Source organism: Equus przewalskii, chromosome 19, assembly GCF_037783145.1.
Source record: "Equus przewalskii isolate Varuska chromosome 19, EquPr2, whole genome shotgun sequence".
Lineage (NCBI taxonomy): Eukaryota > Metazoa > Chordata > Mammalia > Perissodactyla > Equidae > Equus > Equus przewalskii.
Genome location: NC_091849.1, coordinates 3747060 through 3768411, shown reverse-complemented (window position 1 = coordinate 3768411; position 21352 = coordinate 3747060). Strand labels below are relative to the sequence as shown.

General features: G+C 43.4%; 2 long non-coding RNA genes across 2 annotated transcripts; one reads left to right on the top strand and one right to left on the bottom strand.

Moving 5' to 3' along the window:
* Positions 1-5441: 5441 nt before the first annotated feature.
* On the top strand, positions 5442-13635 carry LOC139077387 (uncharacterized). The gene is made up of 4 exons (XR_011529858.1): positions 5442-5513; positions 7002-7105; positions 10388-10572; positions 12613-13635. It is a non-coding gene; the product is annotated as an uncharacterized lncRNA (long non-coding RNA).
* A 1928-nt stretch (positions 13636-15563) lies between these two features.
* LOC139077386 (uncharacterized) lies at positions 15564-16954 on the bottom strand. The gene is made up of 2 exons (XR_011529857.1): positions 16833-16954; positions 15564-16011 (listed from the first exon to the last, which is right to left on the bottom strand). It is a non-coding gene; the product is annotated as an uncharacterized lncRNA (long non-coding RNA).
* Positions 16955-21352: the final 4398 nt, after the last annotated feature.

The window sequence follows — 21352 nt, the reverse complement described above, 5'->3', positions numbered from 1 at the left end:
GCCCCGCCCCGCCCACTCCCTGGCGCCTAGGCCCCTCTCCGCCCCGCCCCACAGCCCCGCCCCGCCCACTCCACGGCTGGGAGGTGACGCGACGCTCCGCCCCACAGCCCCGCCCGGCCCACTCCACCGCTGGGAGGCGACGCGACGCCCCGCCCCACAGCCCCGCCCGGCCCACTCCGCGGCTCCGAGGCCCCTCTCCGCCCCGCCCCCCAGCCCCGCCCACGCCCCTCCCCGGCTCCTAGGCGACGCGAAGCCCCGCCCCCCGTCCCCGGGCGGGCCCCCTCGAGATGGACCAGGACATGGGGTGGCTCCGTGCAGGTGGCGACCTGGGGCTTTCTCGGGCTACAGCGTTTGTTTCGCGATCCCCGGCCTGCTCTCCTGGCGTGGGCGGCGGTCTCTCCCTGAAGTGGCCGGGCACCGGGGCCCCGCCGGAGTCTCTGTCCCAGGGAGGAGGCCAATCGGGAACTTAGGTCAGGGGGCCTCCGCGGGCGCTGTAGGATAAGTGTCCAATCCCCTTATTTAGCATGTGGATATCCAGTTCTCCCAACATTCCCCAATAAATTCTTAAGCTCACAGGCTTTAGATTTTATTTTATGCCCTATTATTTACCGCTTAAGGTAAGTCTCTAAAGACTGGGGAGAAGCAATTGCTGGTAAGAGGGGGCCCCCTCCTGTCTAGGCAGGTATGGGGGTTTAAAAATGAAGGTGTGTGGCAGAACAGTTAGTAATAAAAAAAATGAACTGTTGATATACCCAATAGCCTGTGAGAATCTCTACAGAATTATGCTCAGTGGAAAAAGCCAATTCCCAAAGTTTCCATAGCACATGATTCCATTAATGAAGCATTCTTGAAATGACAGATTATAGAAAGGGAGAATAAATGAGTGGTTGCCAGGGGTTGGGAGGGGTGGGTGTAGCTGTAAGAGGACAACAGGAGGGACCGTTGTGATGAGAATGTTCTGTGATATTGTACTGTAGTCTGGCCAGGTGTTTTCATTGGGAGAAGCTAGATAAAGGGCACGTGGGATGTCTCTGTGTTATTTCTTACAACTACATGTGAATCTACAATTTTCTCAAAGGAAAAAGTTTTTAAAAAAAAGAAGGCTCAAGGACAAGGATATCCCCTAGATGGTGGAAAGTATGGAGCGAGAGCCAGTGGCTGGGTGTGTCGGGGGAGGGGTGCTGGTGAGCAGTGTGGGCTAATTGTCTCTTCTTCCAGCACTTTTTGGTTTGTGCCACCTCATTTGGTAGCCCGCCTACCATCGTGACCTCCCCAAGGACCCTCCCAAACTCTGTACTTGGATGTCTGTTGTCCTGGGATAGCCCTATTCAAGTAATAGAGCAGAAGGAAGCTTTTCACTGTGCTCGTAATGTTCCTAATGAAAGTGATTGCAGCTGTAGTTTGTAGACCACTGTTGGGGTTGGTCTGTCTGCTGTTGTTTTCCTTGTATTCAGGGGTGAGAATATGGCCTCTCTCTGAGAGGCCCTCATGCCAACAGGGAACAGGGCCACCTTGTCTTCTGAGCCCAAGAGATTACATAGGCAGTCTTCATTTTAGAATGACTTTTATCAGAGGAAAAAGTGCTTGGGGCATTTCTGAAGGTACTGGAAGGTTCCCACCGAGATGAAGTTTGGTTTTGTTTTTCCCCTCCTCTGTGAAAATTAATAAAGGGAAACCTCATTTAAAATGGAGTCAGGAGGCCAGAAGGGGAGCTCCCTTGCAGAACCACTGCAGGTCAATTACAGAAAAGGTAGTCAACTAGACCCCAACAGAAGTCATCAACAGGAAAGAATCATTAATTATAGGGAGAAATGTACATCGCATCCCAAACAGGAATTGACTACCCCAGCGACTCAGCCAATGAGAAACTATCATCACCCTGAACTCTTGCTTTTCTCTAATGGACTTTAGTTCAAAACACCCCCCTGCCAATTTCCTCCTTTTTCTCTGTAAAATAACATTCCTCTTTCTTGTTTGTGGAATTTGCCTACTGTCGGCCATAGCATGCACACACTTTGGCTATTCCCGGATAAACTCTTTTTGCTGATAAAGTAACTGGCTGTTTTGTTTTTAAGGTTGATATCGTTTTGTGATGAGACTCAGGGGATGTCCTCAAATCATCTCTGGGTCACAGAAAGTAAGCAGTCATCCTAAGAAAGGCAGGTGCAGGCTCCCTGGAATAATTGAAGATAGACTTCCTTACAAGGAGGGCGTGTAATCCTGTTATTCAGTGACAAGGGTTTGGTCAGGTCTTTGTGCTATGAGGCTTTCTAAGGAAAAACAGCCAGACCTCTGGGTAGTAGGAATCCCATGGTGGGGGGAGGGGGGGGGCAAGGAAACGTGAAATAGTAAGTTCTGGAACCAGTCTTGGAGCCGTTTTAGTCCTTGGTATGGAAACTGAAAGAGCTGAGCTCTGAAAAAGGACAAGATGCCCCTCATCGCTGAAAGACGGCAGGCGCAGTGAGGATTGGCAACTCAACGTTGATCATACACTGCCGCGATGCAACAATACCACCTTGTGGCCATGAGCAGAAATTGCAAGTGTGGACTGAGCAAGTAATTCCCTGTTTGAGGATGAAAGCTGGCCTGCCCTCATTCCCTCCGCCTTTTTCTATTTTTTCCCCCAAAGATTGGCACCTGGGCTAACAACTGTTGCCAATCTTTTTTTTTTTCTTTCTGATTTATCTCCCCAACCCCCCGCCCCCCCCGTACACAGTTGTATATCTTAGTTGCACGTCCCTCTAGTTGTGGGATATGCGGGACCCCGCCTCAACGTGGCCTGACGGATCTGAACCCTGGGCCCCCACAGCAGAGCGCGCGAACTTAACCACTCGGCCACGGAGCCGGTCCCCTTCCGCCTTTTTTTTTTGAGGAAGTTAGCGCTGAGTTAACGTCTGCTGCCAATCTTCCTCTTTTTTTGCTGAATAAGACTGGCCCTGAGCTAACATCCATACCCATCTTCCTCTACTTTACATGTGGGACACCTGTCACAGCATGGCTTGACAAGCCATTGGTAGGTCTGCAACTGGATCCAAACTGGCAAAGCCTGGCTGCCAAAGCGGAAGGTGCGAAGTAAAGCGCTCTGCCACCCAGCCGGGCCCCCTCGCCTTATGAATGGTGTAAACCCCAGTGGTGATTCTAGGACAGTTCAATAGGAGCCCAAATGCAAAAGGGAAATCACTTCGTGTTAATTTGGGGTTAAGGGTTGAGCATTTACTGCACACAAATGAGATGGAAGCATATTTTTATCCTGAATTGGAGGAGGAGGTGGCGCTATTAAAACGAGATGGAGTTAGCGTCAACAATGACATCACCTTTGCGGGCTCCCGTATTTCATCCCTGGCAATGAAGAAATGCAAGAACAGGATTAGGCATTCTTACACTTCCCCTTCTCCCCAACTCCCCACGTTTGTGCTTCAGAGGAAAATGAATATCGAGGGCTACCCTAAGGCTAATCAGAGAAGTTTGAACTATCTCCTGGAAGGGTAGTTTCTTTTGGTTTTATTTAATGACTTTTGTTTCCCTCTGCAACAACATCCCCTTTCCTTTGGTAAACAAACTTCCTAATAACACATTTTTTTATTGAAAATTTATATAGCATGTCATTTTAACCATAATAAGTACACAATTCAGTGGCATTAATTACATTCCCAATGTTGCGCAACCATCACCATTAATTATTTCCAAAAATTTTTCAACACCCCAAACAAAAACGCAATAACCATTAAGCAGTTACTCCGTACTCCCCCCTCCACCGAGGCCCTGGTAACCTATAATCTACTCTCTCTGTCCATGAATTTGGATATTACAGGTATTTCATACAAGTGGAGTCATTCAATATATGGGCCTTTGTGTCCGGCTTATTTCACTTAGCATAATGTTTTCAAAGTTCATTCATATTGTAGCACATATCAAGACTTTATTCCTTTTTATGGCTGAGTAATATTTCATTGTACATATACAACACATTTTGTTTATCCATTCATCTGTTGATGGGTACTTGGATTATTTGGCTCTTGTGAATAATGCTGCAATAAATACTGATATGCAATTATCTCAGTCCCTGTTTTTAATTCTTTTGGTTATATTCCTGGGAGTGAAATTGCTGGGTCATATGATAATTCTGTTTAGCTTTTCAAGGAACTGCCAAACTATTTTCCACAGTGGCGCCACCATTTGACATTCCCACCAGCAATGTACGAGGGTTGTGATTTCTCCATATTCTCATCAACTTTTGTTATGTTTCTTTTTTTAAAAAAATTATTATAACTATCCTAATTGGTGTAAAGTGGTATCCCATTGTGGTTAGTTTGCATTTCCCTCATGACTACTGGTGTTGAGCATCTTTTCATGTGTTTATTGGATGTTCATATATCTTCTTTGGTGAAATGTCTATGCAAGTCTTTTGCCCAATATTTAATTGAGTTGTTTGTCCATTTGTGGTTGAGTTGTAGGAGTTCTTTACATATTCTGGGTATTATCATATATATAATTTGTAAATATTTTCTCCCATTCTGTAGGTTGTCTTTCACTTTTAGCCAGATATTCTTTTTCTTAATTCCCTTCTGTTCTTTTTACCATGCTGCTGAGTTCCCAGGAAATAGACCTTGGAGGTAGGATGGAGGCACAGTCTTTGTTCCATGAACATGCTGGTAGTTCTGAGTATTTCCAGGTTTCTTTGGACATTTTGGGGTGAGCAGATGTTATATGTTTTCAGGGTATCCATTGTCTCCAGTTGAAGATCATCCAAATTCTGAAATCTCATGAGGAAATCTAATGGTTTTTCTCGAACATAACTAGAAGACATGGACCCCTGCCAGTTTCATCAGGAAATGAGCTATTACGTTGATCTCCTTACAAAACATCTGGTTTCTGAGAAGTTTGTCTTCCCGTGGTGCTTTGGAAAGATCTGCCGCTTATCAAGAGTGATCAATCTTAATTCCTCAGAAGCTGTGGCTGGAATTCTAATGGCAACATGTTATGAACTGGCTTTTTGCATTAATAAGTCTTAAGTGGTGTTCCGCCACAGGCCCAGCTGGGCTAGGGCTGGGGGGAATCATGCCGAGAGACCGAAGGAAACAACCCGGAGACTGCGAACAAGACATATAGGTTTGTTACAGAACCTGAAGTGAGTTCACTCACTTGTACAGCAAGCCAATCTCTGACACCGGGTGTGGTGGAAGAAAGTAGGAATTTTATTTTTGCACAGCGCTGAGCAAGGAGAGAGGGCAGCTAACGCTGAAATCCCAAACTCTCCGAAAAGCTAAAAGGAAGGGTTTTTATTTGGGGTTTTAGGTAGGGGAGGGCGAGCATATGGCCTTGCTGGTTGGAGCTTTCCCACCAGCCTGTCCTTGGCCTTGAGACACTTGCAGAGAGGAGGGAGCCCATGACCTTGCTGGTCAGCAGCTTTCCCACCAGCCTGTATCTCTCTGCGGGGAGGAGATAATCCAGGTTCTTGTCCTTGACGGTGTCTGTCTCCATGGAGGATAGTGGATTCTGGAGCCAGGATGCCAGTGAGTAAGCAGGGAATGAGTGTTTTGGTTTTAACCCCATAGAAGCCAGTGAGTAAGCAGGGAATGAGTGTTTGGGTCTTAACCCCATATATGCTGGGTTTAATGTGGGGAAACTGATATCAGGGTCGATATCAGGTTTATTGGGTCCTACTTACAGGAGAGTGTCCTGTGGTGGCCTACTGGACGGAACCCGCAACCCCCCTTAAGAGAAGCTTGCTTAAGTAGGCAGAGGAACAAAGGCTGCACGCTTGCCACAGGGCTGTCCTTGGTACTTCCAGCGTTCCCAGAACAGTAGCTCACATGGAGGTGCTCTGTGTCCCTGTAAGTTGTGCTGTTCTTCTCGTGGGATAAGGGAGGATCCAGGATGGCCAAGCCCAAGTCATTACAAATCCCAGTAGCTGGGCTGCCTACCCAGAAGGGAGCCAGAAGGACACATGGTAGCAACGGGCCTGGGAGTTTCTGCCCAGCAAGCAAGGCCCAGGCCCTACAAATGGATATCATCCCAACAAAATGGTAATCTAGAGGCTGGATTCAAGTAAAAATCTCTCTGTGATTAAATAGGTTTTTGATGTTAAGTGGTCATTCATACCATGAATAATTGGCTACTCAAAAACATGAGAACACAAACTTCTCATATTTTAACTTATTTTACCTAAGGATTTAGTTGACAACCAGATACTGGCAAATTCAACATGTTTTAGAAATTACTTTTGCATGTACTTGGACCCACCCAAAGCTTCAACTTCGTATCTCCTCTCCAAATCCATCAGAGCATTTTAGCCACTGTACAGTTAGAGGTATTAGGCTTTCACTGTACAAACAGATGTATGATGGATGCAGGTTTGATTAAAAATTAGAAGTAAAGAGTACTTTCAAGATCATACCACTGGAATTGCAAATATAATTAAGCCAAAATTCTGTCGTGTGACTTTCTTCTCACTTTATTTATGACTCAGAGTAATAAATCTTGGATGAAGGAATGTGAATTAAGTAAGTGCTCCCTGCTATTCAAGGATAAGCTAAAAAGGCAACTTAATATTTCTGGGTAATTATTAGAGAAAAGACTAGTGTGAGATAATAATCATTAGCTCTTACAGAGTGCTCACTGTGTACTGACAGCATGCTAGCTTCCTTTCGTGGATTATCTGGCTTAATCCTCACAGCAACACCGTGATACAATTTCTGTGGTTATTTCCATTCTGCAGATGAGAAAACCGAGGTCCGAAGAGTTTAATACAGATGCAAAGCAGCCTGGCTCCAGAGCTCAGCTTTTAACTGTGATAATGAAGTAAAAAGTATCCCCAATGACAGGGTTAAAAGGGAGGTGTGGGGAAGGAGGAGGTTATCACTTTTTCATAAGATTAAAAAAAGAACGTAAACCAAAACCACAAACCCTATACAAATGCAGTCTGTTTCCAAAGGAGTTGAGAATTGAAGGCACCCTGAGAAGCGCACCTCTTTCTAGGCTCTAACATCTCGCCTTTGCAGGGCAACAACAAACAACCACGACCGCAGAAAGAACTCAACGACCTCTAAGGCGGCTGGAGAAGCCTTTAAAGCACATTAACCTGATTCAAAGTAATCTTACAGTAGTAAGTATACAGCACACCTGTGTCTGCATGCATCTTGGTTGGACCTTTCTTCAAGCATGGTTTCCAGTGTCTTTCATTTTCTTGATACTGTCCTTTGATACACAAATATATTTAATTTTGATGAAATCCAATGTATCTGTTTTCTGTGGATTTGCCTTGGACTTTTGGTGTCATACCTAGGAACCTATTGCCAAATCCAAGGTCATGAGGATTTACTCCTATGTTTTCTTCTAACGTGTTTCTAGTTTAGCTTTTATATTTAGGTTGTTAATTGATTTTGAGTTATGTTTGTATATGGTGTGAAGTAAGGGTACAACTTCATCCTCGCATGTGGAAATCCAGTTGTCCCAGCTTATCTATGGAAGAGACTATTCTTTCTCCCATTGAATGGATTTGGTACCCTTATGAGAAACAACTAACCATAGATGTACGGGTTTCTTTCTGGATTCTCTACTCCATTAGTCTATATGTCTATTCTTATGCCAGTACCACATGGTTTTGATTACTGTAGATTTGTAGTAAGTTTTGAAATCAGGAAGTGGGAGTCTTCCAACTTCGTCTTGAAAAAGGCTATTTGAAGCCCCTTGTAATTCCATATAAACTTGAGAATTGGCTTTTCCATTTCTGCAAAAAAAATGCTGTTGAAATTTTGATAGGGATCACTGTAGGTTGCTTTGGGTAGTATTGATGTCTTGACAATTCAGTCGTCTTATCCATTAACACAAGATGTCTTTCCATCTATTTAGATCTTTAATTTCTTTCAGAAGTGTTTTGTAGTTTTCAGTGCACGAGTCTTTCACCTCCTTGGTTAAATTTACTCCTGGGTATTTTATTATTTTAGATACTATTGTAAATGGGATTTCTTTCTTAACTTCCTCTTCAGATTGTTCATTACACATGTATAGAAACAACTGATTTTTGCATGTCCATCTTGCGTCTGCAACTTTGCTGAATCTGTATGTTAGATCCAGTAGCTTTCTTAGGGATTCTTTGAGATTTTCTGTGTATAGAATCACGTCATCTGTGAATAGAGAGTTTTACTTCTTCCTTTCCAATTGTGATAATTTTTATTTCTTTTCCTTGTCTAATTGCTCTGGCTAGAAATTGCAGCATACTGCTAAACAACAGTGGCAAAAGTGGGCATCCTGTGTTGGTCCTGATTTGGAGGGAAAAGCTTTTAGTCTTTCACCATTGAATATGAGGTTAGCTGTAGGTTTTTCATAAATGCCCTTTATCATGTTGAGGAAGTTCCTCATTTCTATTCCTAGTTTTCTGAGTGTTTTTAAATTATTATGATTATTATGGAGTGTCATATTTTGTCAAATCTCTTTTCTGTGCCAATTGAGATGATCATGTGTTTTTTTCCTCTTCATTCTATTAATGTGGGTGTTACATTGATAGATTTTCTTATGTTGAACTACCCTTGCATTCCTGCACTAAATTCCACTTGGTCATGGTGTATAATCCTTTTAATATGCTGTTGGATGCAGTTTGCTAGTATTTTTTTGAGGATTTTTACATTAATATTCATAAGGAATATTGATCTGTAATTTTGTTTTCTTGTGATGTCTTTATCTAGGTTTGGTATCAGGGTATGAATAGCAAATGTTCCCTCCTCTGATTTTTTGGAAGTTTTTCTGAAGGATTGGTGTTAATTCTTCTTTAAGTGTTTAACAGAATTCACTAGTGAGGCCACCTGGTCCTGGACTTTTCTTTGTTGAGAGATTTTTGATTACTCATTCAATATCTTTACTTGTTATAGATCTGTTGAGATTTTCTATTTTTTCATAAGTAACTTTATGTAATTTGTGAGCTTCTAGGAATTTTTCCATTTTATCTAGGTTATCAAATTTGTTGGCATACGGTTGTTCTTGTAATCCTTTTTATTTCTGTAAGGTCGGTAGTTATGTCACCACTTTCATTTCTAATTTTAGTTATTTGCTATCTTTTTTCTTTTTTTCTTTGTCAGTCTAGCTAAAGGTTTGTCAATTTTGTTTTTCTTTTCAAACAACCAACTTCAAGTTTCATTGACTATTGTTTTTCTATTCTCTATTTTATTTATTTCCACTCTAATCTATTATTTCCTTCCTTCTGTTAGCTTTGGGTTTAGTTTGGTTTTCTTTTTCTAGTTCCTCAAAGTGTAAAGTTAGGTTTTTTTTGAGGAAGATTAGCCCTGAGCAAAAATCTGCTGTCAAACCTCCTCTTTTTGCTGAGGAAGACTGGCCCTGAGCTAACATCCATGCTCATGTTCCTCTACTTTATATGTGGGACGCCTGCCACAGCATGGCTTGCCAAGCAGTGCCATGTCCGCATCCAGGATCTGAACCAGCAAACCCCAGGCCGCTGAAGCATAATGTATGAACTTAACCCCTGTGCCACCAGGCCAGCCCCCTCAAAGTGTAAAGTTAGTTTTTGATTTGAGATCTCTCCTTTTTTTTTTTTTGGTGAGGACAATTGGCCCTGAGCTAACATCTGTTGCCAATCTTCCTCTTTTTGCTTGAGGAAGATGGTCTCTGAGCTAACATCTGTGCCAGTCTTCCTCTATTTCATATACGGGATGCCGCCACAGCATGGCTTGATGAGTGGTGCATAGGTCCGCACCTGGGATCCAAACCTGTGAACCCTGGGCCACCAAAGCAGAGTGTGCAAACTTAACCACTACACCACTGAGCCAGCCCCACTCTTCTTTTTTAATGTAGGCATTTACAAGAATAAATTTTCCTCTGAGCACTGCCTTCACTGCATCCTGTAAGTTTTGGTATATTGTGTTTTCATTTTCACTCATCTCTAAGTATTTTCCAATTTTCCTTGTGATTTCTTTTTTGACCCATTGGCTTTTTAAGAATGCATTGTTTAATTTCTTTTTGTTATTGGTTTCTAGCTTCATTCCTTTGTGGTCAGAGAATATACCCCGTACATTTTCAATCTTTTTGAATCCATTAAGACTCGTTTTGTGCCCTAACATACGGTCTATCCTGGAGAATGTTCCATGTGCACTTGAGAAGAACGTGTACTCTGCTGCTGTTGGGAGGAGTGTTCTGTGTAGGTCTGTTAGGTCTAGTTGGTTTATATGTTCGTTCAAGTCCTCTATTTCCCTATTGACCTTCTGTTGAGATCTTCTATCCCTTATTGAAAGTGGAGTATTAAAGTCTCCAACTATTAATGTAGAACTATTTGTCTCTCTCTTAAATTCTGTCCATTTTTGCCTCATATTTTGAGGGTCTGTTGTTAGGTAAATGTTTTGTTTAAGATTTTATTTTTCCTTTTTCTCCCCCCTCCAAGCTCGCCTGGTACATAGTCGTGCATTTTTAGTTCTGAGTCTTCCAGCTGTGGCATGTGGGATGCCGCCGCAACATGGCTTGATGAGTGGTGCCATGTCCACACCCAGGATCCAACCTGGTGAAACCCTGGGCTGCTGAAGCTGGGCGTGTGAACTTAACCACTCGACCATGGGGCCGGCCCCATAGGTAAATGTTTTGAATTGTTATATTTTCTTGTTGTATTGAACATTTTATCAACCTATAATGTCCTTCTTTGTCTCTTCCTACAGTTTTTGACTGAAAGTCTAATTTGTCTGATATTAATATAGCCACCCCAGATGTCTTTTGATTACTTTTTGCATGGAATATCTTTTTCTGTCCTTTTACTTTCAACTTATTTGTGTATTTGGATCTGGATTGAGTATCATGTAGACAGAATATAGTTGGATCATGGTTCTTTTTTTTTTTGGTCACTGAGGATGATTTGACCTGAGCTAACCTCTGTGCCAATCTTCCTCTATTTTTTAGCATGTGGGCCACCAGCACAGCATGGCCACTAACAGAGTGGTGTAGGTCCATGCCTGGGAACCAAACCCAGGCCCCCAAAGTGAAGCATGCTGAACTTAACCACTAGGCTGCTGGGCTGGCCCTGGATCATGTTTTTTTAATCCAGTCTGCCAATCTCTGCCTTTTATTGGAGACTTTAATCCATTTACATTTAAAGCAATTACTGATAAGGAAGGACTTAACTTCTGCCACTTGGCTCTTTGTTTTCTGTGCTGACATTAATGGAAAAACTAGTGAAATCCAAATGAAGTCTGGGATTTAGTTAATAGTAATATACCAGTGTTGGCTTCCTAGTTTTGACAAATGTACCACAATAATATTAGATGTTAACATTAAAGGAAACTGTATTAGGGCTATATGGGAACTCTGTATTACTTTTTGCAACTTTTCTGTGAATCTAAAATTGTTCCAAAATAAAAATTGTATTAAAAGTAATTATTATATGGGTGGGCCCAGAGGTTAAGTTTACACACTCTTTCAGCAGCCCAGAGTTTGCAGGTTCAGGTCCCGAGCACAGACCTACATACTGCTCATCAAGCCACGCTGTGGCAGCATCCCATATACAAAATAGAGGAAGATTGGCACAGATGTCAGCTCAGGGACAATCGTCCTCACACACACACACACGCAAAGATTATGATATGTAAAAGTTTAGTCACACTAACATCCCTGCTTTTAAAAATCTTACAAGCTACTAGAGTAAATTTCTAATTTACATAAATATATATGCTGTTAGTTATAAGAAGATATTTTTAGTAATACTAATATCTCCAAAAAATTGTGTTTTTCTAACTTCTTTTAAAACTCCTAATACACTACTGTTTATTGGCAGTCTTATCAGCTGTTATTCTAATTTTAGAGACTGATTGCATCATTTTAATTGTTTTTTCCATATTCAACTAATCAAATGAAAGACTGGATCTGACATGAACATGTATAAATTACTACAAGAAAATCTCTTTTCTGAATCAATCCTGTATTATAGGATTAATGAATGGCTATGTGCCTTAACACCAAAGATGGAAAATTACAATAATTATGAAATTTTATCATATATTTATGAAATATTTTGCCTCTACCATATTATCTCATGTTAAGTATCAATGGAAGAAATCCCTTTTATTTGTGTTCTAGCAAATTACAAATCTTTAAATGTTGTGTATCATTTGAACTCAAAAGAGAAGTAGATAACTAGTGAATTGGCAAAGTGGAAACCAAACCAGAATAAAGGAAGACCAGCACAACACTACCTCTGAGGCTATTTGGGGTTCAGGACCCAATTCCAGCATGTGAAGGGGGGAGTTTTCCTCCCACATCACCAAGCAATGCTTGGGGCACCAGCTGGGTGTCCCACAATTTGACTCAATGATGACACTATCTACCCAGAGAGAGCATTAGATACCATGGGATAAGACTGCAAGACTGCCTCTCTTCAGAAGCCAACTGCAAGCCGAGGTTGTCACCTGTGCTTCTGACCAACTAGCTATAAATCAGAGGTTCCCATGACCCCCTCCTTGGGTTCTATTAATTTGCTAGAGTGGCTCACAGGACTCAGGAAATCTGTTTACTCGGTAGATTATCAGTTTATTACAAAGGATACTGAAATAGCACATAAAACGTTAAACCAGTTTTGCTTCCTTAAAGCAGATTATTGATTAATCAAACCTTGCTCAATAACAGAGACGGCACTGTGCATGTGCCAGGTGGAAACCCATAGCCCAAAGATGTCCCCAGAACCAAGAATCTTCAGAAATATTGCTACTGGAGCCCTTTATGAAGCAAGAAGCCCTTCACTAAAGAAAATCCGGCTTTCAGCAGCCCAAATAGCTTCATTACCATATTTTCACTGATTCAAGACCAGCCAATAAGCTTATACCTCTAACTCCTTAAATTTCACCCCATACCCTGGATCAGGGAGACAGACTTGAGAACCTTACCTGCTGTCTCCTTATGGGTTGACCCCACAATAAGGTTTTCTTCTTCTCTCAAAAACTGGTGCCATTGTATCAGCTTCTGCGCACATTGGACAGTGAACCCTTGCTTGGTAACCACACGAATCAACAGCCAGATGAAGAGATACATAGGGCAAGATCCCAAACAAAGGAGCTTCTGTCCTGTGGAGTTTGGGGTGTGGCATAGTGGCCTGTGGGAGCATTCTGGTCCCCAACCTGGAAGCTCCCTGAACCCTGTCCTTTGAGTTTTTATGGAAGCTTTGTTACATAGGCATGATTTATTAAATCTTCAGCCAATGGCGATTGATCCAACCTTCAGCCCTCTCCCCTCCCTGAAGGTCAGGAGATGGGACCGAAACTTCCAACTCTTTAATCTCGTGGTTCTGCTGGCAACCAGCTCCCATCCTTAGGTGCTTTCCAAATGTCAACTGATTAACATAAACTCAGTTGCTGTGGAAAGGAGCTTGTTACCAATAACAAGACACTTATCTCACCTTTATGGCTCTGAAGCAATTTCAGGAACTGAGGACAAGAGACCAAGTATTGTAACAAAAGATGCTCTTATTGCTCTGATAGCTCAGGAAATTCCAAGGATTTTGGGACTGTGAGCCAGGAACAACGGACAAAGATTAAATACATGAGAAATATATTTTGATCATCTGAATGACCAAATGTACATTTCTTGTATTGCACTGGCAATTAGACCTTAAGCATAATATATTTCAAAAAAGAACAGAAAAGAAAAGAAAAAGGACGACTCTAAAAGCCTCAGATCAGTAAGATTCATTCATTCATTCATTCGGAAGTGTTTACTAAGAACCTACTCTGTGTCAATTGCTATTTGGGACATGATGGACTTACTTCTGAGCAAAAAGACTCTGGTTCTCTGGTCCCCTGGTCCCCCGTGGTATCATGGAGCTTACCAACTGATGGGGAAAATGTACTCAAACGGGGAGCTGGTGCAAAGAATGATGCAAAATAAATAGTGATAAACAAATGGCAAACAATACGATATATTAGAATATATGAGGAAGCCATTTGGTGTAAAACTAACTCAGCCTGACCTTGTTTTTCCAAAAGGGCCTGATGTGGCTGTTGAGCATGCATTGCTTTAAGCATTTCCTATGTCCCAAAGATAAGAACAAATGCCCTTAAGATAAAGATGCAACTTATCCCCCCACCGTTGGCATTTCCTTAGGGATGAGCATCTCTCCCTAGGCTAGGAACTGATTGCTGTGCTCACCCTGTGACCACCCAGCTTGAGACAGCAGACCTGCTACCTGCTGTGTCCATCAAGACAGCAGACCTGCTACCTGCTGTGTGAATCACTGTGCCAACTAGGCAATCTTGTGACTGTTGTAAAAAGGACAATCCTGTCATATGTGATGTACACTTTGTTCCAATATATAACCACTCTGTACACCCTACTTCTTTGGTGCCCTTCATTCCTTGGGGGAAGGAAGGCCCTGGGCTAGTCCTCAGATCTGGCTCGTATTAAACTCACCCCAATTTTGATTTATAGATTGATTATGGATTATTTGCATCAACAATAGCCATCATCTTGAAGATGTGTGTATTTATATATATGCGTGAGTCTTTTTAAATAAAGAGGGTTTAAGTGGGGAATTTTGCTGATGTCACATCTTCTCCTTCAGTGCAAATGCATACAGCCTGCCTGTTTCACAGACCTTAGGAGCAATGGATAATAATCATGCTCTGTTAACCTCACTTTTCCCAGAGAAAAATAAAACGACTTCAGAATAGTGTCAGCAGGGGTCTCAGTTCATATTAAGGACTTTTATCTTTTTGGGGGCACAGTATGGTCCCATTTTTAAAAAAAATATTATATAAATGTAGATGTTTCCATATATAGTTTTTAAATATACACAAGGGTGTCTGGGAAAGGACAGGACTATTTCATTCTTTACTTTCTATTATTCTGGATTGCTGGATTTTATTATAGGGACACATGTTGCTTTTGCAACAGTATCAAGTAAAGTGCATGTAGAGCAATCTTCTGGGCTGAGCTTGGAGTGGAAGGCGAGAGGCTAAAATGTGCAGAATTATAAGAGGATGAAAACATTCTGTTGCAAGACAGCAAACAGAGCTCATGGCGAGGCCTTCACATCCAAATCCCCAGACACAGAAATAGTATTTTAAAAACATAAATTCTTAGTCTCACTGGAAAACAGGAAGAGAATCTTTGATGGGTCAGAAAAACTCTTAGTACCAACTAAAAAATGGAAAGCTGGGATTAACAAAGAAGTACACCGCTGATCAATACTTCCACGGAAGAATCCTGCTACAAAAGGAACTTCTCCAAAAAAGCCCTGGGGCTGCGTGAGGATACAGGGGTACAGGAGCGGGACCGGCTCTCAGGCAACCCACCACAGGATGACAAATCCCCGGCAGGAGCAGACAGGAAGATCGGCTCTTCAGCAGAGCGCTGCCGGCCCAGCAACTGGGTGGCAAAACTTGACACTATTCATTTGGATACTTTGAGCATCCTACACTAAAGTAAGTGACCAGCACAACTTGGCAAGGTGCATCTAGTATTTTAAAGATTTGTGTAGGGTAATGAAAACTCTACTTTTCCACTCAAGTTAAATTATTTATATCTTGTGTTTATTTTGGGAAGTGCAGTAAAAATGGCCTAAGGTATAGATAAGGTCTCAAATATCTAATTAAAAACTGGAGCAACAACAGAAAGCTGGGCCTCAGGACTTTGGTGAACACGGACCGTACACACACTGTCCCAGTCCCGGTGTGACCTGGTGTGGATCTGATGGTTTGTGGGTGTGACCCTGATAAAGCCAAGAGTGTCTGGCAGTAGTCTGAGTGGCATCAGGGTGGATCGCCACGTCAGATGTGATGTGATGAAGTCTTAAGGTGAGCTCTTGTGCTGCTGGACCGCTGATACAGTCAATGCGGTACCCTGCGCTGACCCTGGTCGCCGGCCAGCGTTGTCCTCAGTCTGAAAGCCAGTCCCTTCCTCTTCCCAGGTCTTCCAGCCTCCTCGGGCTCATGATCCTCCCTTTCACTCCTTGCCCCGTGTCCCTCGCGTTGGGCGCTGTTCCATCACTGGGGAACGCGGGGAGATTTCGCCCCATCTCCTGGAAATGACCTTCTAGTGGAAACCGAGAATGAACGAATACAGCTAATTACAGATGCTGGCTAGCGCTGTGAAGGAAATAAAGAGGGCGCTGTGGTAGAAACTAACAGACAGGCCCCCTTAGGGTGTACGAGGTGTCACGTGACTCTCCTCTACCCGGCCAGGTGCCCTGGTGGTTCACCTCCGGTGATCCTCGTTCCAGGCCCTCCTGTCGCGGTGCCCTGCGCTCCTCGGCTCCTGGCCCGGTCCTCCCGGGCCCAGGAGTGGCGCCCTACCTCCTCAGTCCCAGCCCTGTTCTTCGGGTCCAGTCCTGCCCCCTGAGACCCAGCCTGGTCCTCACCCCACTAGCCTGGGCCGCAACCCCGTCCCGCCTTTGTTCTTCCTGCCCCGCCCAGGCGTGGCGAGCGCTTCCACCAACTGCGCGCCGCCCGGCGGCGGCCTGGGGATGCGGACTCCTGGGGCGCCGAGGGGCGGGCTGCTGCCGGGCCGGGCCGACGCACAGCGGGTGCCAGGGCCGCAGCTGGAGGAAGGGGCGCCTCGAGAATGGAGGGCAGTCGAGGGACCCGGGCACCGCGGACCCGGGCGAAGCGCCCCCGCAGCTCCCGCATTCTCTAATCATTTGCTCCCAGGCGGGAGCCGAGCTGGGGTGGGCCTAGGATCCCGCCCCTCCGCAGCAGGGGCTAGCCTCTCGGAGGCCGAGTGGTGCCTGTAGTTTTCAGAGGTTCTGAGCCCTGGTACCTCAGTCCACCTCCGCTCTCATCCCTGACCCGAGCCCTTCCGGAACCTGTCTCCCCTCCCTATTCCCGGAGCCCGGTGCCCAGCCCTACGTGACTCACCCCGTCCTCTGCCCTCTGACTCAGCTTGGGGCTTGCTCTGATCGCCAAGCACAGCCCCCTCGTACCCTCCCTCCCCTACCCCCAGCCCGCGGAGGTTGCACGTTCTGATCCCTCAGCCCTGGCAGGGGAGGCGCGGGTGGGGCTCTCACAGCACCATTGGCCCCTCCCAAGCCACCAGGCAACGTCAGCTTCCAGCCTCCTTTCCTGGTCATTGCAGGCCCATGACTGGAGAATTTTAGCATCTGGCTCAGCTTCCTCACCATCCATCCCTCTACCAGCATCCATCCTCTGCAGCCTTCACTGTCCTCAAGAAGACCTGTCAGACGTTAGGGGCTGAAAAAAATTTCCCTTCTAGGTCCTCTGGCTGATAGAATAATTAAATTGACATAAGACAGATTAACAGGAGAAAAACAAATTTAATTTTGTATGTATGGAAGCCCCATAAAAATGTGAGACCCAAGGGCAAGTTGGGAGATTGAGGTTTACAGGCCATCCTGAACCAGGGAATGGGATAGGGGTCTGAGGAGAAGGTAATTCACTGGCAGATGAGAAGAGCAGACGTTTGATAATTAGGAGTTTGCCTTGCCATGCAAATACATCTTTAAGATAAAAAAATGTTCTCTCTGGTAATTGCTCTCTTTCTGAGCCAGTCTCCTTATCTAAATTCTTTTAGGCAGTTAAGAGAAGGGTAAAAGTTCTTCCTGAATCTGCCGGGTCCTGATTTTTTTTTCAGCTCAAGAAAATCTGGATGCCAAAGTGGCCCGTTTTGGGGTGGCATCTTCTGTTCCCCTTCAAGATCCTACACCCACTCACTTCTAAGGATCGTCACTGCTGCTCAGTCATGGCCACCCACTCCTGGCCCACATGGACTTGTCCTTGCTGTAAACCGCTCCTTGTTGAAACTCTCCTCTTTTGTTTGTCATTAACAACACTCTTTCCAGATTCTTTTCATGCCTCCCTGGGTTCTCCTTGTCTTTTCCTGCCTCTTTTATCCTCTATTCGCCCTTACGTATTGGCATTCCTGGGGGTCCATGTCTTCCCTGCAAACCTTCCCAGCCCATGACCTGCATCCATTTGATGATGACCCCCCCACTGACATCTGGTGACTAGGCCTCTCACCTGAGCCTTCCAGGAAGGAACTTCAACCTTAGTGTATCAAAAACAAAATTCACTTTCTCCTCCAAATTCATTTGCGTTCCTGTTTTCCCAATCTTGCTTTGTGTCAGGTCATTCACCCACTGGTCCAAGTCAGTCATCTGAGTCATGCTAGATTCCACCTTCCTCACCCACCCATCCAACAACCCCTAGGTCCTATCCTTCTTAAACAGCTCTTCCTTCCATGCCCTCCACCCCTACTGCCCCTGCCCTCGTTCACAGTTTGGTGTCTTTTGTTTGAAGTATTGCAGCACTGGTTTCCCTGCCTTCTGTCTGGCTCCCATCCCATTTGTCTGCATTGCTGGAGAGCAATCTTCCCAATACATCCCTCTGATTATGTGACCACATAGCTCAGAGTTCTTCAGAGACTCTGCCACCATTGCCACTACCTATGCTTATGCCCAAACTGCCTGTGCTCTGGGCTCCAGAAGCCAACTCCCAACTGGCCCCAGCTGCCACTCTCATCTGGATCCAATCCATCCTAAATGCTGATGCTAGAGTCAGGAAGGAAGGAGGCGGGGAGAGAAGGGAGAAGGAGAGAGTGGGAGGGAAAGGAAGGAAAGAATGAGTGGATGATGAATCATGTCACTTCTCTAGAATCCGGTACTGATTTGCCATGGCCTGACCAACAAAACCCAAATTCCTTGGAACGGCATAAGGCCTCTTTCCCAATCCAGCCCCACCCTACCCATTCACTCCTACTCAGTCTCACCATGGCCACTTCCCAACTTGCCCCCTCTACCCCACACTCAAAATACGCTATGCTTTGCCCACTGCAAGCCCTTTAGATCTTCAGCCATGAGGCTAGAGATGTGTTTGCCAGGGGTCTTTATTACAGATTGCCAGCTCCCTCTTCCCCTCTGTACATCAGCGGCTATAAGGAGGGGGAAGAAGTCCTGTGAGCATTTCCAGTGATGCTCCATCAGTCTGATGTTTCATGTTTGTTTATAAACAATTGAAACCCCAGGTCTTTGTCACATGAACTGTGATCAGAGTAGCTGTGTTCGACTCATCCCATTTATTTTTAAATATCTGATTACTTTTGGTTTTGATTCTGTTTTTCATCATAAACCTGAAAGGATATTAAGTTATGAAGATGTGATAAGCACGCATCCAAAAACTTTACGCTAAGATAAAACTCTCTAGGTGGACGCTGAGCCTAGAACTATTAACCTACATAATTTGGAAACATCTTCCACCCAATGTAAGTCCAGGGAGGATGGCAGAGAATACAAGTCTACAGAACCCCTTCTGGGTCTCCCTGCCAAGTAAATCTTTTTTTTTAAAGACTGACACCTGGGCTAACATCTGTTGCCAATCTTTTTTTTTTTCTTCTTCTTCTCCCCAAAGCCCCCCAGTACATAGTTGTATATTCTAGTTGTGAGTGCCTCTGGTTGTGCCATGAGGGACACCACCTCAGCATGGCCTGATGAGCGGTGCCATGTCCACGCCCAGGATCCGAACCGGCAAAACTCTGGGCCACTGAAGCAGAGCGCGAACTTAACCACTCGGCCACAGGGCTGGCTCCCCAGAGTAAACCTATTTTTCAAAAAAGCCAATGAGGTTAGGAATGACTTGTTCTTTTGCGAAGCCATGATAGCCTCTTATGCTCACCTTTTTATCCTGTAAGTATTGACGACACAACTGGTTAAGTAATTTACTCTTTTGAAGATAATAGCCAATGCAGTCAAACAAGAGAAAACAGAGACGTGAAAATTGGTGAAAGAAGTACAAATATTTCTATTTGCAGGTGATATAATAGGGTTGCAGGACTCAAAAGAATCAATGAAAAAAAAATAATACCAAGAGTAAGAAAATTCAGGAAGGCAGAAGGTTATAAATTTAACACATAAAAACAATTAATTTTCTCATATACAAACAAAAGCCAGTTGTAAAATATAAGGGAAGAAAAGCGCTTATATATACTATCAAAAGAAAGATAAAATAACTAGGAACAAATTACACAAGGATTGTGCAAATATTATATGACGAAAACTTTAAAACACTCTTGAAAAAGAAAAAAATACTTGAGCAAATAGAAAGATCTAGCATGTTCTCGGATAGGACAACAAATCAATATAGACATATTAATTCACCACAAGGTAAACTGAATATGATTCTAACAAATATATTAAGGTTTTTGGGTTTTTTAGAGATGACAAATTGTTTCTCAAGTTTATTTGGGAAAATAAGCAAGGTAGCCAGGAAAACCCTGAAACAGAAGAGCAGTGAGCGGGACTAGCCCTGTCAGATAGGAAACCATATCATAACAAGACCTCTGTAATTGAAAGAGGGTGACCAATGGAACTGAATATAAGTTCAGAAACAGACCCAGATATATGTGGCTATTTGGTATGTAATAAAGGTGGCCTGTCAGATCGTTAGTGAAAATATGGACTTTTTAACAAATGGAGTTGGAAAACAACTGGAAAGTCATTTGAGAAAGAGTTAAAATTAGATCTATATTCCTATATATCAGAATAAACTCTAAATGGATCAGCAATCCAAACGTAAAAAACGAAATCATAAAATACTGGAAGAAAATATTGGTGAGTGTATGATCTGCAGAAAAACTTTCTAATTGTGACTCAAAAATCTGGAAGCAAGAAAAGAAAAAATCATTAAACTTGATTACATAAAAAATATGCCAAAATCACCCAAAGCAATGTCAGAAAACAGATGCAAAGCTGGGAAAAAATATTTGCGACCTATCACAAAGAACTAATGCTAATATATAAAGAGCACTTAAGAACCAAGAAGAAAAAGACCAAACAATTTTTTTAAATGAACAAAAGTCATAAACTGCTCACAGGGGGGAAAATAAAACTGAAAAGAGGCAATGGATTTTAAACATATGGAAAGATGTTCAGCCTCACTCATGATAAAGGAAATGCTAATTAAAACTACACGAGAGAACATTTGTCACCTATCAGATTGGTAAACATCCGAAGATGTCCGAGCATCACTGTTAGTAAGGCTGTGAAGAAGCTTCAGATACAGCTGGTGAGAGGACAAAATGGTACTGTTCCTCTCCCCATATGGAGAGGAATCTGACAATAACTAACAAAATATATGTGTATTTACCTAGCAACCCCATTTCTAGGAATCTAGGAATCTGGATTAGTGGATATTTCTTTATTAATACAAAACAATATTCACACCAAGTTCTTGCTACTGAAAGTGTGGTATATGGACTAGCAGCATGAGCTACCTGGGAGCTTATTAGAAATGCTGAATCTTGGGACCAGCTGACTCAGAATCTGCCATTTCACAATACCTCCAGATTCTTTGTATGTGCATTAAGTTTTGGAGAAGCACAGCACTAGATTATTCATAGCAGCAGTAATTGTAATGACATATTGGAA